A 17298-nucleotide genomic window follows, 5' to 3' on the forward strand; every position below is an offset into this window, starting at 1 on the left:
CAGGTCCCTCCCAGACCATAGCTCTGACAGTCTCATCATGCTGCAACTGATGTGTTTGCTATAACTCATATGAATCATGCTGAATGCTTTTCAGATGGCTTTGCAGTTGTGTTGTAGAAGAAGAATCCTCCCTTGACTCATAACTGAGTGCTTTCTTGTTTTCTTGTACCAAATACATTCAGTATAAAGAGCCTTGGCTTGGGAGCAAGCAGATCTAGATTCTACTTCCAGCTGGGTCACTACCAAGGGATGTGATCTTGACCAAACCCTTTCCCTCTCTGGGCTCCAGTTTTCTTGAAGGTAAAATAGAAGATTAGACAAAGGGATTTCTGAGGCTTTTTCTACAACTGAAGCTCTTCCCCATTGGTGATGCTTCTGGAGAAAAATACTTTGTATGGGTCAAAACCAAGCTGAATTGAAACAAAGATGGGAATTTCAATGTCTCCTACACCAGGATTTGCTGACCTCACTCCACTCTCCTACTCTAGCCCCCAGATGAAGTGACACTCCACAGTTGACTGCCTTAAGCCTCAGCCCCAGGACTCCAATAGCCTTGCTTGCTGATCAGACCTTCCCTCTGGGAGAGAAAGAGACTCAGGACACAAGAGCCATGTGTGTGAATCCAGTGGTCCTTTCTACATTCTAGACCTTAACACATAGCCACACACAGACCACATGCATGCTCTTTTATGGAGCCAAATCCTGGAGATGGTTTATAATTGTTTATCTGGTTATCTGAGCTTGATTCATATTTTTAAAAATCAATAGCTGCTTTCTTATGGCTTATTTTTGTGAGTGCGTGTCTGTGTGCTAAGTCGCTTCAGTCATGTCTGACTCTTTGTGACCCCATGGACTGTAGCCCACCAGGCTCCTCTGTCCATGGGATACTCCAGGCAAGAATACTGGAGTGGGCTGCCATTTACTCCTCCAGGAGACCTTCCTGACACCCAGGGATTGAACCCATGTCTCCTGCGTCTTCTGCACTTGCAGGTGGATTCTTTACCACTGTGTCACTTGGGAAGCCCCCATTCTTTCCAAATTGAAGTTAGTAATATATGTTCACCAAAGAGGGAAATAAAATGTACCTCTATAAACTCCTCCAAATTACTTCAATGAATATATTAATAGATGAGAAAGAATCAAGGTTTTGTCAATATTTTATGTATAGTTCAGTTCAGTTCAGTTGCTCAGTCATGTCCGATTCTTTGCAACTCCATGAACCGCAGCATGCCAGGCCTCTCTGTCCATCACCAACTCCCGGAGTCCACCCAAACCCATGTCCATTGAGTCGGTGATGCCATCCAACCATCTTATCCTCTGTTGTCCCCTTCTCCTCCTGCCCTCAATCTTGCCCAGCATTAAGGTCTTTTCAAATGAGTCAGCTCTTCGCATCAGGTGGTCAAAATATTGGAGTTTCAGCTTCAGCATCAGTCCTTCCAATGAACACCCAGGACTGATCTCCTTTAGATGGATTGGTTGGATCTCCTTGCAGTCCAAGGGACTCTCAAGAGTCTTCTCCAACACCACAGTTCAAAAGCATCAATTCTTCGGTGCTCAGCTTTCTTTATAGTCCAACTCTCACATACATACATGACCACTGGAAAAACCATAGCCTTGACTAGACGGACCTTTGTTGACAAAGTAATGTCTCTGCTTTTTAATATGCTGTCTAGGTTAGTCATAACTTTCCTTCCAAGGAGTAAGTGTCTTTTAATTTCATGGCTGCAGTCACCATCTGCAGTGCTATCAATGCAGCTTTAAAGAATGACATTTTACCCACTGCATTGATAGCATCCTTCCCATGGGCCTTTCCACGTGGCAGGTGCATCCTCTTCCACAAATCCAGAGGGCACTGCGTGAGGAAACAGTGGCTGAAGCCTGTTGGCTTCCACATCAGCTCCCACCCTTACTGACTTCTGGAGTTTGGGCAAATCCTTTCCCATCTTTGAGCTTTAGTTCTCTTCTCTGAAGTCAGGGTCATGGCATACCTGGCCTGGATACCTGTCCAATCACGGGGCCACTGGGACCATTAGAGAACAAGGCCACCACAAGGGAATCACTGTGTCAAAGGTCCGTCACTAGTACTCTGTGCTACAGTCCTCAAAAGGAGGGTGTTTGGCATGGCCTCTGAGGCACCTGGCTCAAGGACACCATTCACATCAAATACGGTGTGAGCCTGTGGATATGCACCCCTGGGAAGAGGCCTGGCCCGTATCCCAGTTTGATGTGGACTGAGCTGCTTCTGGGGCTCCTGGCCGTGTGGAGGAAGAAACGGTATGATTGGCCTGAGGGGGTCTGACTCTTGGATGGCTTTGGCTGTCTGTAAAGTGGCTTCAGATCAATTATTTTATCTACCCAGGAATTCTGCAAGGCAGATAATATTATCATTAGTATCTCCATTTTCCAGAAGAGGAAAGTAAGGATCAGAGAAGTTGAATTACTTATCCAAAGTGTACAGCTTATAAGTGACAGATATGGAGCTTACACCCAAGTGTTCAGGCTTCTGGAAGCTCTTCCCATGATCCAAGTAAGTTTGGGGTTTGGCATTATCAAGGACAAATGTGTGGATGATGCAGTTTTTCACATGTAAACTGAAAGGAAACTTTTCCCATATGTTTATTCATTCATTTATTCAATAAAAAGTAACTAGAAGCTTCTGCTGTGCCAGGTGCAGCCTTGAACGTCTTCATTTAAAATGGAGGTCAACCAAATAAGATGTCAGGTTTGCTTTTTATCCCCAGCATATAGTCTTTTACTCAGTTTCAGGACTTTGTTTTAGGATAACATCAAAATCTGTCTGCCAAGGAAGGATTCTCTCCTAATTTTTTATCCTCTCTTCTTTTCTCTCTGAGAGCCTCTCCTAACTGTGACTAAGAGCACAGACTCTGGACTCAAACTGTCTGGATTAAAATCTCAGCTCTACTACTTCCTAGCTGTGTGATCTCAGGCAGCTTACTTACCCTCTCTCTGCCTCTGTTTTCTCATGTGTAAAGTGGGGTTTATAACAGTAGCCATCTCATCAGGTTGTAAGGAGAATTATATCGGTTACTATTTTCAAGGTGCTTAGAACAATGTCTAGCCCATGTTAAGTGTTGTATAAATATATGCCATTATTACTATTATTGCCCTTGGGATGAGAGGTGGGAAAGAAAAGTGGAAATTCTCAGGAAAAACTCAGGGCTATGGGAAGTGGAGCAAATTGGTGTCATTAGATCTAATCAAACAGCTTGTTAAAGTATCTGCAAGTGTCCCAGTCTCCACTGCAAGCAGACACAGATCACCTAGACACACAGATGCCTTCTGTCTTGCTTTTTGTTCTTTGGTCATTGACAATGAAAACCACCCATTAGAAAGGAAATGGGCAGGAGGGGCTGCTTCAGATCCTCATCCTGCAGAGAGGAATAGAGCAAGTCAGTGGGAGGCTGCCACTGGGAACCATTGTGCCCAAGGAGACACCTTGCCTGTCCTGCTCCCATCCATCTGAGACATATAGGGTCATGAGTGTTCCCTTAGTCAAGGACACAAACTTAGTTAATACAAGGAACTACAACTCTTTCCTTTTATCTGGAGTTTTTAAGTCTCAGCTGAGTTCTCAGAGTGATTTATTCTTCTTAAATCTGCCAACCCTGTGGAAATGAGGTGAGAAAAACTAGGTTGCCCACGAGTGAGACAATTGAGGTTGAGTCCTGGCTCCACCACTTAATGGCTTTGTGACCTTGAGCCAATTGTCTCCGTTCTCTACACCTCTATGCCCCACATTAAGTAGAGCTTGAACTTCACACTTAGCTCTTATGTTGGGGATTGTGGGGATGGAGCCATTCAGTTACCTTCTGGGAGGAAGGTGTCTCCCATCCGGACTGACCACATGCTTTGGTGGACTGTTCCCTTGTTCCCTGTACGTGTCCCAGGCATCAGTTCTAGTCCTTTGAAAGTCTCTGGCAGTAAGGGATGGTCTGATTCCTCTCTCTGCCTTCACTGTCTCCTGAGTACTTGATAAACATCTGTGGCATAAATGACTGAATGAGCAAGGCAGAGGGTGTGTTGCACCAGCCTAAACTGTGCCATGGGCTTCCCTGGGGGCACAGTGGTAAAGAATCTGCCTGCCAGTGCAGGAAACACAAAAGACACAGGTTCAGTCCCTGGCTTGGGAAGATCCCCTGGAGTAGGAAGTGGCAATCCACTTCAGTATTCTTGCCTGGGAAATCCCAAGCACAGAGGAGCCTGGCAGGCTATGGTCCACAGTAGCACAGTATAAGTCACTTAGTCGTGTCCAACTCTTTGCGACCCCATGGACTATAGCCCATCAGGCTCCTCTGTACATGGAATTCTCCAGGCAAGAATACTGGAGTGGCTAGCCACTCCCTTCTCCAGGGGATCTTCCCGACCCAGGAATTGAACCCAGGTATCCCACATTGCAGATGGATTCTTTACTATCTTAGCCACCAGGGAAGTCCATAAGGTTGCAAAGAATTGAACACAATTGAAGTGATTTAGCATCCATGAATGTGAACCGCACTATGTGCAGGGCTCCCCAGCTGGTGTGGCAAGTTTAACACTGACTGTGGTGCTTGTTGTTCATGTGACTTTGAGCCGAGCCTGTCTGGGCCTCAGTTTCCTCAGTTATGGCATCCTATGGCCCCAGGGATGCTTCTAGCATAACCTTTCTGTGTTTTCCTCTAGTGACAGCAATCCATGCCTACTCTTCCAGCAGCCTGGAAAGTTCTCTGTGTGCCCAGTGTCACCTGGAGGAGACAGGCACTCTCTCCTGAGGCAGCCATGTCTCTGCTATGACTCTTCTAGAGACAGTGACTCTTTCCCTGTTGTTCTACCACCTGACAGTGGCTCCCAAAGGCCCGGACACATCGACCTCATAGGCTCAGGGTTTCCCATCCAAGATCCATTCTTCTTACCTGACCTCTGCCCCAAGCAGAGTTGGGGGCGACTGACAGCCCAGTGAGTGAATGGTTCCCCAAACTGGCTGTGTGTCAGAATCCCTTGGAACGCATGCCCCAAAATACAGAAAACTAAGCAAACCCCAGTCTCCACTGAATGCCATGTTCTGGTGATATGAACAGAGATCTGTATGACATTCATAATGAAAGCCTTTTTACCTCAGTTGTTAACAAGATAAAATATAGTCTTCCTTTTTCTCCCATGCCATCCCCTCAGAGTTCACTCTTGCCAGGACATGGCAACTATGTTCTGTGCTCAGAGATGAGGCCCAGCCACCCTTCAGGGTACCCAGGTGAAAGAAACCTGGATTCGTCACGAATGTCACATTCTGTATCACATAACAGCTTTGGTCTTCAGGCTGGTAGTCTCAGGTTGCAGAAGGCTGGGTTTTTTCACTGAGTCCCTATGCAAAGTTTAATTAAAGTTTCCCAACAAAGACACGGTCTCCTGCTACAGCCCATAGAGATACCTGCACTGGAAATTAATGGGAAGTTTTTCTTAAAAAGGTGTTTATGAGAAATGTACCACGCTCCTCCCATTTCAGGATGTCTAAGATGGATGTTTTCTTTTGGGGGGTGGGAGAAGAATCTGGGTTAAGAGAATTTAGAGTGCTCAAGAAGAGTCACAGAGAAGTGAGGAGGTTGGCCCTGGCACAAGGGCCCTGGCACAAGGGACCACTGAACCGGGAGTCTGCAGGACTGATTTCCAATTCCAGCTGCGAAGCAAACTTGTACAGCCCTAGGTAGATTCTTTGGCTTTTCCAGACTTTGAAAAGCCTTTAGTCTCCTTCCTCACCTTCTCTTTCATGAAGTCTAAGGGAAGCATCATTTCCGGCAGAACAGTCTCTGGTCTGTCTCTGGCTTGTCAGGTGCCCTCATCCCCTTGCCGGGCCACCAGTTTCATGGGGACAGCACACATTCTCATTTCAGAAACAGCTCCTCTTTGGTTTTCAACTGGAGGCTTCTTGAAAGCTTATGAGGCAAGGCGGGCAAACAGCAACATGGGAACTCATGGGTGCTCCCTAAATTGCCTGTGATCAATGGAAAGGATGTTTCTCATACACAGTAAAGTACAGATGGAGAGTACCTTTTTCTGTTCCCTAAGCCTAACCCTAACCTTAAGCCCAGCTCTAATTCTGCCCACTGAAACAAAATAAACAAAAATATCCACACATGAACACTTAAAACAAAAGTTCTCCTAAAAGGGAGTTCTACTAAAGGGAAGATTTTCCCATTTTTGCTCTTTGTTAGTGGGGAAGGGGGAGGAGAGGGGCATGGGATGTGCTCTGAGGCAGTGGTGGTTCTAAATACAAGCAGCCTAGGGGGCCACACCCGGAGAAGGTGATGGCACCCCACTCCAGTACTCTTGCCTTGAAAATCCCATGGACACAGGAGCCTGGTAGGCTGTAGTCCATGGGGTCGTGAAAAGTCGGACACGACTGAGCGACTTCACTTTCACTTTTCATTTTCATGCATTGGAAAGGGAAATGGCAACCCACTCCAGTGTTCTTGTCTGGAGAATCCCAGGGATGGGGGAGCCTGGTGGGCTGCCGTCTATGGGGTCGCACAGAGTCGGACACAACTGAAGCAACTTAGCAGCAGCAGCAGAGGGCCACACGAGGCAACGGGAGCACTGAGGCCAGCCATTTATTCCAGAGCACCTGGGCCTGACTCATGTGTCGGAACCACCTCAAAATTCTTGGTTTCCACTGGCAAACTGGCACCCAGCACCATCACACCCCAGCTCAGCAGCAACCCCCATAGCAAGCACAGTGAGTGTTAAAAGTGAAAGCATTAGTCGCTCAGTCATGTCCGACTCTTTGTGAGCCCATGGACTGTAGCCCGCCAGACTCCTCTATCCATGGGATTCTCCAGGCAAGGCTACTGGAGTGTGTAGGGGTGGGTTGCCTTGCCTTTCTCCAGGGCATCTTTCCAACCCAGGGATCGAACCCAGGTCTCCCACCTTACAGGCAGATCCTTTAGCATCTGAGCAACCAGGGAAGCCCTAAGTACAGCAAGGGCCATCTTCAAAAGTGCTGCCACTCTCCTCAGGGGGAGCCCTGAAACTGGCCCAGAGATTGCCTCACTTAGACGGGAAGGCAGCCCAGTGGAAAGGTGCTGCTCCCAGCCACGCAGCTTCTGTACCTCTCTGTGCCAGAGGCCCTTTTCTCTTCCCACCTCTCCCTTTCTCTGCCCTTTGGGCCCGGAGTAGGTGTGCAGGGAGATGGGTAGAACAGAGGTGTTATCAGAGCACTTGCTTCATCAGTTTTATTCTGAAATCAGCACAGAACATGATATACCAGCTCAAGGGGTACTTTTCTAGTTAGCCAAGACAGTTCTCCTAAAAGTGCCCATTTTATTATTAAATAAACATTTGGGCTGTGTTGAAGTTAGCCCAAACTGTAGGATGACTACATAGCTTGGAGGAATCTGTTAGGTTTTTCCTTTTCCTAATTGATCTACGAGTGACACCAGGCACATATATTTATACTTGTTTTTCTTCTGGGTGAAGTATAAATAATAGATTGTGATCCCCTGATTAAAATGGAGACATATGCAGGAAAACAGGGCAAATAGTGGGAGGAGGACGTGCTTGAGGTAGCCCTGTCGAGAGCCGTAAGGAGAGGGAGATTGCAGACACTGCTCATACCTCAAAGCACTGACCTTTGGCTATGAATTAATCGTTTGGAGATTATATTGCTCCTGTGCTTTACTCTCAGGAGGAATTGATCACATGCTGAAATTAATTGCAAATTGGAATTAACCATTTGCTTTTATCTCATGGCTGAAATTTATTTTTCAGCTGTAGTTGCCTTAATGCTTTTACACCAAGGTTTTTCTTTACTGTACTAATTCCAGGCAATTCCCTGCAGTGAATGGACATGTCTGCCCACTCAGCCACTCAGAAAAACATGAAGCCTGAAAGGCAATAAAACTAAACACTGCCCTGGATTAGCAGAGCTGGGCCAGAGTAGAAAATGTTTAATTCCTAATCAGAAGTGGATTGAATCACTCCAGAGGTTCGAAGATGAAGGCTGGAGCCACTACAATGAGGGGTATTCACAGTGGCTGAGATGCAAACAACAGCAGCAGCAACATAGCTGAAGGGGCTCAGTTCACAGCCTGTGTAACCTGAAGCGACAAAGCCAGGTGGTCACCCTGGAGTGGACACACTCTGGCTGTTTTGCTCTTGATGACATGGAGCATCCAGTCAGGGGAAGGCTATGCCCTCTGCACTGGCCAAAATCCATTTGCAAGGTTGTAGGGTGTTCTGTGGGCCACCCTCCCAGGCTGGGGAGCAGCCAAACTGCAACAGGGTCCGAGAAAGTGTTACTGAACGTGGCAAAAAGAGGGACAGATTCAGTGGGAAACCCCAGGTTGATTTCCACCCATCTTTCTACCTAAAGAGCTCATAATTTGTTCAGGAGTTCCAGGAACACAGCATAGTAAAACTGAGTAGTCCAAGGAGGGGACCAGGCCAAGTGCTGGGTGTATTCAGAGAGGGGCACTCACTTCCACCTGGGGTCCCAGGGCTGGGGGCCTGGCCAGCTGCGCGGAGAAGGGGCTTAGATAATTGCTCTCCTCTCTGACCTCCCACAGCATATTGTTTACCCCTCTGCTCGAGTGCTCAGCGAGCTGGACCTGCAATTGTCTGTTTATGTGTCTGTCTCTCCAATTAGACCTCAAGCCCTGAGAGGGCAAGGGGCACGCTTTGTTCAAATCCCCATTCCCAGGGCCAGACACAGTCTCTGCACACAGAAGGGTCTCAGGAAAGCTTTGCTGAAAAAGCAGCACTTTGGTTTTCTCTGCAAGAAGGGAGGTGATTCATTCCAGCCCTAGAAGCAGAGAGAAGTGTCTGAGTGTCCTTGGGCCCCAATTGGACCGTCAGCCCCTTTAGGGACAATCCTACTCTCTTCTCTCTAAACTTCCTAAGTGCCCAGACTTGTGCCTGCCCAGGTCAGGCGTTCTCCAACATGGACAAACAAGCCAATAGCATCCCTCCCCTTCCCACAAATTCAGAGAAACAAAGACAAAACAGAACCAAATTTTGCATTTAATACACAGTCAGCAGCTCACAGATTACTAGTTTATCACAAGAGAAAAAATATATCTTTAAAATAGAAGCATCAGGTTCTCCTTGCATGCTAAGTTGCTCCAGTCATGTCTGACTCTTTGTGACCCCATGGACTATAGCCTACCAGGCTCCTCTGTCCATTGGATTTTCCAGGCACGAATAGTGGAGTGGGCTGCCACGCCCTCCTCCAGGGGATCTTCCAGACCCAGGGATTAAATCCGTATCATTTATGTCTCCTGCATTGGCAGGTAGGTTCTTTATCATTAGCACCACCTGGGAAGCCCCAGGTTCTCCTTACCTTAACCCAGACCCCTAATAATGGGACAATCAGACCTTATGTTTCTTCTAATGTGATGCAATAGGAAGAATACAGTATCTCCTATGAAATATTCTTGCCAAAAACAAGCTATTAAAACTGGCTTTCAATTTACAGAAAATAAGGAAGCAGAGGATTGAGTTAAAAAAACCACAAGGAAATAATCAGACAAAGCCAGAATATTAAACAATCCACGACACAACTATCCTGGTATCTTTGTGTTATAGGGTTAGACCCAGATTCAAACAGAATAACGAGTCTTCAAAATATAACATGTGATTCTTGACAGGATCTTGATTTTTTCCCCACAAATTTCAATTGTATTTACACATCAGTGGATGATACACCTGAATTGCATAAGAGGATCTTGACTCTTAAAAAAAAAAAAAAAGCCATAGAACATAGCTTGGAAATAATTTGTGAAATTTAATTACGATTTGATAATAGGTTGATTTTCTTAAGTGTGATGATGGTATTATTATGTAGGACAATGTCTTTCTTTTTAGGAGATGTGAAATGAAGTAATTCAGAGGGAGGCATCATGATGACTGCCAAAACCCACATACTCTTAAATCTAGGGTGCAGGTCTTTGGGTGTTTATCATTCTATTCTTTCTACTTCTCTAAAAAAAATAACAGAATAGATGTAAAATTTGAAAAGTACACAGAAATCTCCAAACACCCCAAATATACAGAAATATCAAACCCAGAGTAGTAAGGATAAGCTGATCCTGCAGTAGTCCTCAGAGAACTTGAACCTGATACAGGTCCCAGGGGCTGGTTAAAAAGTCCCAGGCATAGAGGAGACACATGGCCAAGAAGACACACCCATGTTAGGTAGGGAAGTTAGAATAGAAGCAATGATAAGCCAAGAAATTGGTAAACATTTTGGTATAAGGGCATATAAGTATAGTCTTTGGTATAAGACTACACAGTGTGCGAGCGTGCTAAGTTGCTTTAGTCGTATCCGACTCTCTGCAACCTCATGGCCTGTAGCCCGCTAGGCTCCTCTGTCCACGGGACTGTCCACGCAAGAAAATTGGAGTGGGTTGCCATTTCCTCCTCCAGGGGATCTTCCCAACTCAAGGACTGAACCTGTGTCTCTTATGTCTCCTGCATTGGCAGGCTGGGAAGTCCACAGACTACACAGAGTAATAGCAAATGAAAACTAATTGTGTTGCATTCATACCTCGGATCCTACATTGGGCAGGTCCAGAAATAAACTGGGGGAGATTCAAGGATGGGAGGCCAAAAAGGGATTCTTGTCCAGCAGGGGAGATAAACAGATAAACAGAGAAGTCCATTGGAGGTGCTCTGGTCGACCTCTACATACACATAGAGAGCCCACAGGAGACGAGGGTCTGAGCACCTGGGAGGGCACCTCCAGGGAGGGCTTCATGAAGATGCTGATGCGTCAGTGCACTTAGGGAACCTTAGGGTTTTTGGATACAGCTGGAACATCAGGTTTGATGATAGTAGCGGCTGGAGAAGAGATGATTCTGCACAGGAAGTAAGAGGCTGTAGCATGGGACACATTCTGTGTCAAGATAAGGGAGCTGGCCTTTAATCTTTAGCCTGAAAGGACTGTCTTGACTGTCTATTTTTGTGAATTTGAGATAAGGGTGGTGATTATTATTCTGACCTCTGCAATTCAAAATAATAATGAACACACACATTGCTTTAGAGTTTACAAAACACCACGTACATGGTCTCTTTCTTGATCTCACAGCAATGTGGTGAGATGTAGAGTTTTCATTTTTGTGGTGAATGAACAGAGGTTTGGCGAAGTTAGAGGATTTGGTTGAGGACACAATTTGTAAGCAGGTGATTTTGTCCTAGACTCTGACATTTTACATGACCCCCGGCAGTGTGTTAAGGTGCGCCCTCCCAAACAAACACCACTTCAGGAAAGTGACACGCTGAATGAGTAAGAACGTGTGAAAGGTTATTTCTGTTTTGAAGATGTCCATAGCTGAAGAATTCATGATCTCTTTAGTGGATCTTTTCAGAGTCCCTGGAGGAAGTTCTCCTTTATGTCTAATCAAAATGAGGACTGCTTCAGTGAAAGCTCATTTCCTCTTCTTTGATTTTTCATTAATGGAGGGAACACCTCGATCAGGATTGTCCTTCTATCCAGTTGCAGGAAAAATGAAGCATCCATGCTCTCAAGGGGACTGTTTCTCTTGTTAGCTCATTGACTTTCTTCCCTTTGAATCCACACTTTCTTTTTAAACTGACTTCCAAGGCACTCCTCCCCCTTGTCATCCTTCTGTAAGTTCAGGGTTTGACATATTCTTTCCTGGATCAATTTGTGCACATCAACCAATCAATCCTTAAATATTTCTGAAATATTCACTATGCTTAATGCTCCACATTCCCAAAAAGGAAATTGACTTACCGTTAAGTGGCAGTAAGAATTAGATAAGTGGTAACACATGTCACCACATACTCGAGATCAATTCCGGGTCCTCTGTGTGGGACAAAATCTCTCCCCAAGCTGGGGACCCTAAGTTGGACAAAGTTGTATCCCAGTTGTTACATAAATGGGGCAGCAAACCATGCTGTATGATGTTCCCATTGAATAACCAAGGATTCACAGTCACTTCTACTTGTAAACTGGCACTCTTTCAAGAATTAGTCACTTCTTCCTTCTCTCACCTAAACTAGTTCCTTTTTTTAGTTCCCCTGTTTTGGGGAAGGATGTGATTGGTGTCCTTCCCCCAATCCAAATGACACAATCCTCAGATAATCTTTTTTCCTTCGTTCACCTTTCTTTCTTCCCTATCTTCTTCCTCCTCCACCTTTCTTCCCATCCCTCCTTCCTTCCTGTCTTCCTTTGATTAATTCATTCATCACACACTCATTAGGTACCATGTTGAAGGTACTAGAGGTACAGAAGTGGATCAGACAGGGTCCCTGCCCTTAATTTGCTTTTAGTCTATGGGATAAACAAACAAGGAAATAGTGAGGACGTGATATGGTAAAACTGTGAATGGGGGAAGCAAAGGCAGCTAGTGGAGAGTAGATGGGGGTTAGAAATCCTCACTAGTAAGGATAGATTTTCCATTGGTTTCTCTGGGGAAGAACAAGCACTCCAGTCATCAACCACATTTTTCCTACTTCAACAAGCATTTGTCAGTGCCTCTCCCTGCCCACCATGCAAAGGGCATAGCCATAGCTTCCGTGGAGCTGCCAAGGTGAATAAGGTAGACTTCTTGCGGTTCATAAGCTATTGGGGGAGATCACCAGGGCCACAAATAACTGGGATCCCTGGCAGACTGTGGGAAGGGCCATTAACAGGGACACAAACAGTGTGCCATGGAACCCAGAGAAAGCAGTTGTTCAGTACTACTTGGGAGAAATGGGAAGTATGTTGTCCATAGCATATTGGCACTTTCTCTTTTGATATTGACATACATCTTTTTTTTTTTTTTTTTCAAAATTCAGCAAAGTCTGGAAGAAATGACAAAATGTACTTGATTTAAGAAAGCCTTTGTGGGTCATTTTCAGGGAACATTATTCTTCACTTTCTCTTCTGCTGCCATCAGCTCACTCCTGTCTGCAAATGGGGGGTAAGCTAAGCTGTGAGAATTGAGGGAGCCTGAGAGCCATCTTCTCATAGCAGTTCATGTATGGGGATTGGGGTAGCCTGGAAGTGACTCTCAGAGTAGTTGAAGCCTTGCTACAGGGATAATCTTGAGAATGGGACTTCTCTCTGTTACTAAACTGTCAAGTAGCATTTCTTGGTTTCTTGTCATTGTCTTATCCCTGAGATGCATCTCAGTGGCAGATGCCTGTCTTGGTCCGATGCAATAATAACATAATTAGCCTGGAAACAGGCAGCTGGCATGGTGAGGAGCAGTATGCTTCAGTTGTCAAGGTACTAGTCTTCTGAATCCCACAGACCTTGGCCACATCCGTTTCATCTCTGGCTGGCTGTGTGACCTTGTGTAAGTTACCTGACCTCTCTCTTTCTTCATCCATCAAAAGGGGATTTTAGTATCTATCTTAGAAAATATTTGCAAAATTCTCTGAGATATGGGTGCAAAATCTTTAATAGAGTGCTTAATATAAAGTGTACACAAGCTAGTGGTATCATTATTAGTATCATTCACAATCCAGGGTGCAGTTGCATGCATTTTTACTTACTCAATTCTCACGTTGTCCCGAGCTAGCCAACAAACCTTTCTTGTACTATGAATACAACTTTTACATGACATGTATTCCTCTTCTTGGTCTACATATTCTCCCTGGGCAGTCTCTCTCATCTACTCTCATGGTTTCAACTACCATCTTTATGTTAGTGATTCTCAGATCTTTATTTTCAGTCCAGATCTCTCTTCTAAGAATCCAGATCCATATACTTAGCTGTCTTCTGGCCATCTTAACTCATGTGTCCCTTAAGTACCTCAAGTACTTCATGTGTTCAAAGCTGAGCACTACTCAAGGAATTTTCAGTTACTAGGGGAAACCTCACTTTAAATTTTTTTTTATTGAATTATAGTTGATTTACAATGTTCCAGGTTACAGCAAAGTGATTTGGCTATACATATTATTATATTTCTGATTATTTTCCATTATAAGTTATTACAAGATATTGAATATGGTTCCCTGTGCTATACATAGGACCTTGTCATTTATTTTATGTATAGTAGTATCTATCTGTTAACCTCAAATTCCTAATTTATCCCTCTCCCCTTTCCTCTTTGGTAACCATAAGATTGTTTCCTGTGTCTGTGGGTCTATTTCTGTTTTGTAAATAAGTTCATTTGTATCATTGTTAAAAATTCTACATATAAGTGATGCCATGTGATATTTGTCTTTCTCTGTCTGACTAGTCCAACCATGTTACTGCAAATGGCATGATTTCATTCTTTTTGATGGCTGAGAAATATTCCATTGTATATGTGTATCACATCTTCTTTATCCATTCATCTGTTGATGGACACTTAGGTTGCTTCAATGTCTTGGCTATTGTAAATAGTGCTGTCATGAACATTGGTGTGCATATACCTTTTTGAATTATAGTTTTCCTCTTCTAATTAGTGTTTTCATCTTTTCCAGATATATATTCTGGAATGTGATTACTGGATCATATGGCCCCTCTATTTTTAGTTTTTTAAGGAAATTTCATACTGTTCTCTGTAGCAGCTGCACCAATTTACATTCCCACCAGTAGTGTTAGGAGGCTTCCCTTTTCTCCACAATCCCTCCAGCATTAATTATTTGTAGACTTTTTGATGATGGCCACCCATTCTGCTGTTAGGTGACATTTCATTATAGTTTTTTTTTTTTTTTTGTAAATTATTAAAAACATTTTTTTAGCCATGCTTTGTGGCATGTGGGATCTTATTTCCTCAACCAGGGGTTGAACCCAAGTCTCTTGCAGTGGAAGTGTGGAGTCCTAACCACAGGACAACTAGGAAAGTCCTTTTTAAAATATATTTAAAATTTTTTCCTCATTGTAGTTTTGATATCCATTTCTCTAGTAATTAGCCATATTGAACATCTTTTCAACATTGTTGGCCTGTTGGCCATCTGTATATTTTCTCTGGAGCTATTTAGGTCTTTGGCCCATTTTTTGACTGAGCTGTTTGGTTTTTTTTTTTTATATTGAGTTGTATGTGCTGTTTGTATATTTTGGAAATTAAGCCCTTGTCAATTACATCATTTGCAAATATTTTCCTCCAGTCAGTAGGTTGTATTTTTTTTTTAAACCTCACTTTTCACTGAGGCAATTAAGAGAGAGTTCAAAAAGGAAGTGAGTTATGAATTAAACTTCAAATGAAGATGTGATTTAATTTAGATCTGGTGAGAGGAAAGGAAAACCACTGAAGTGAAAGACAAGTTTATGGAGGCAAGAAAGCTTCATGATGTGCAGTAAGGAGCCAGTTTTGGTCATGTATCTCCAAATCTTCCTTCTTAATGTCCTGTTTCACCCTCTAGTAAATACCTAGTTTCTGAGAACTGTCTCCACATCCAGATGTCTGAAAGCTGCATAAAATCACAGACTGCTGCTTGGATGGCTGGGACCAGACTGAAATGAACCAGTGCCTCCCCAAGTATGATTCATCACCTAAGGACCTCATGGACCATACCATCAACTCCCCTACATGGTTTAATGATAGTGAAGTGAATAGAAACACCTTGTCCACATTAAGAACCCCTGAATGCTGCTTTTCCTCATCAGGGAGCATAGAACACCATCCATGATGAACACTTGATAATCCTTGCTGAAATGAGGACCCCATTTGAAAAGAAATAATAATGGAAGTTGGGTTCTGTTTCAATGAACCTCATTTATAAAGTGAAGAACAAACAGCCTGTGTTTACCACAGCTTCCCTGATAGCCCAATTAGTAAAGACTCTGTCTGCAAAGCAAGAGACCCTGGTTTGATTCCTGGGTCTGGAAGATCTGCTGGAGAAGGGAGAGGCTACCCACTCCAGCATTCTTGGGCTTCCCTGGTGGCTCAGCTGGTAAAGAATCTGCCTGTAATGTGGGAGACCTGGGTTCGATCCCTGGGTTGGGAAGATTCCCTGGTGAAGGGAAAGGCTATCCACTCCAGTATTCTGGCCTGGAGAATTCCATGGACTGTATAGTCCATGGGGTCCCAAAGAGTTGGACACGACTCAGTGACTTTCACTTTCATTTTCAATAAGTATGTAAAGCTGCCTTATCTTTTACAGTGATGGTTATGGTCTCAGGCACAATGATAAGGCATAAACCAGGGGCAAATATTTTTTAATTCTTTGAATTCCATCATGCCATCTGCTATTTTTCAAGGAACTGACTTGAGCCCAACCTGTAACTGATTGCTATTCAGCTGGTTGATGAGACAGATGGACACTGCTTTAGAGGTACATTGTTGTTACACATATAGATGAGCCTCAAAGGCCAAGAAAGTCCATAGCATTTTCTTTGGAGAAGAAGAGACTGGTCATTTTGCTGTTGGATGAATACACAACAAATGACTCCAGTTCTTTCCTTATCAATGATACCCAAAGTCTAAACTTAGCTGGCTAGCTAACTCTGGGGGTGGTGAGTTCTCTTCCATTAAATAGTTCAAGCCCAGGCTGGAGACCACATGGTAGGAATCTTAGGTGGGTTCTCAAGCAACTGAAGGGTATGATCTTTTATTTACATAAGACTGTGCAATTATGTGACTGCATTAGTTTCTAACAGTCAATTGCACACTTGTGAAAATCTCCTCCTCTTAAGAAGAGGGCCTGTAAAATGATTATTAGTTATTTCTTTTTCAGGTTCAGACACAAATTGAAACAGGGCTTCTGGGAGCAATTAGACAAATAGGGGCATTCTTGTGTGGCTTAGGCCTTAAATCCTTTGGGATCTCACTTCTAGGGCCTTTTCTTTTTAATATTGTGTGCTTGTTTGTGTCCTTTTTATTTGGCTGAAGATGGGAGCCAGGGAGGCAGTTCATCTCCCAGGAGCAGGAAATTAGAAAATTGGGTGCTGGCTTTAGGATTAACTGTCCCTTGAGGCCTGGGCTCCCCAACTACTCCTCCGTCTCTTGGGCCTGCTGCTGGCCTTCTGCCCAGGAGTTCTTCCAGAGGAAAAATCCATTTGACAGGGAAAACTGGAGAGCTGTGCCACAAGTTTTCCATCTGTAAACTGGGCATATCCCCTTCAGCTTTGTCACTCTGTGCTTCTATATGTTTAAAAACTTTCGCAGGGTTTCAAGTTCTCAGCAGCTGTATGGTTCTGCCTGGTTATAACACAAATCTTAAAATACCTCTGTTCCTGTGTTTCAGCTGATTGATGCTATGCTGTAACAAATTGGTTTGCTTGTTTCCTCCCTTCATTCCCCCTACCCTCGTCCCATCTCTCGCTCTTCATCTCTTTCTCCCTCTCTTTCTCTGTCTCCCCTTTTCTTTCTCTGAAGATCACTATTTCCTTTGGATGTCAACAATTGGTTTCCCATTTTAATTTCATGTTTT

The sequence above is a fragment of the Bos taurus genome, chromosome X (assembly GCF_002263795.3).
Source record: "Bos taurus isolate L1 Dominette 01449 registration number 42190680 breed Hereford chromosome X, ARS-UCD2.0, whole genome shotgun sequence".
Taxonomy (NCBI): Eukaryota; Metazoa; Chordata; class Mammalia; order Artiodactyla; family Bovidae; genus Bos; species Bos taurus.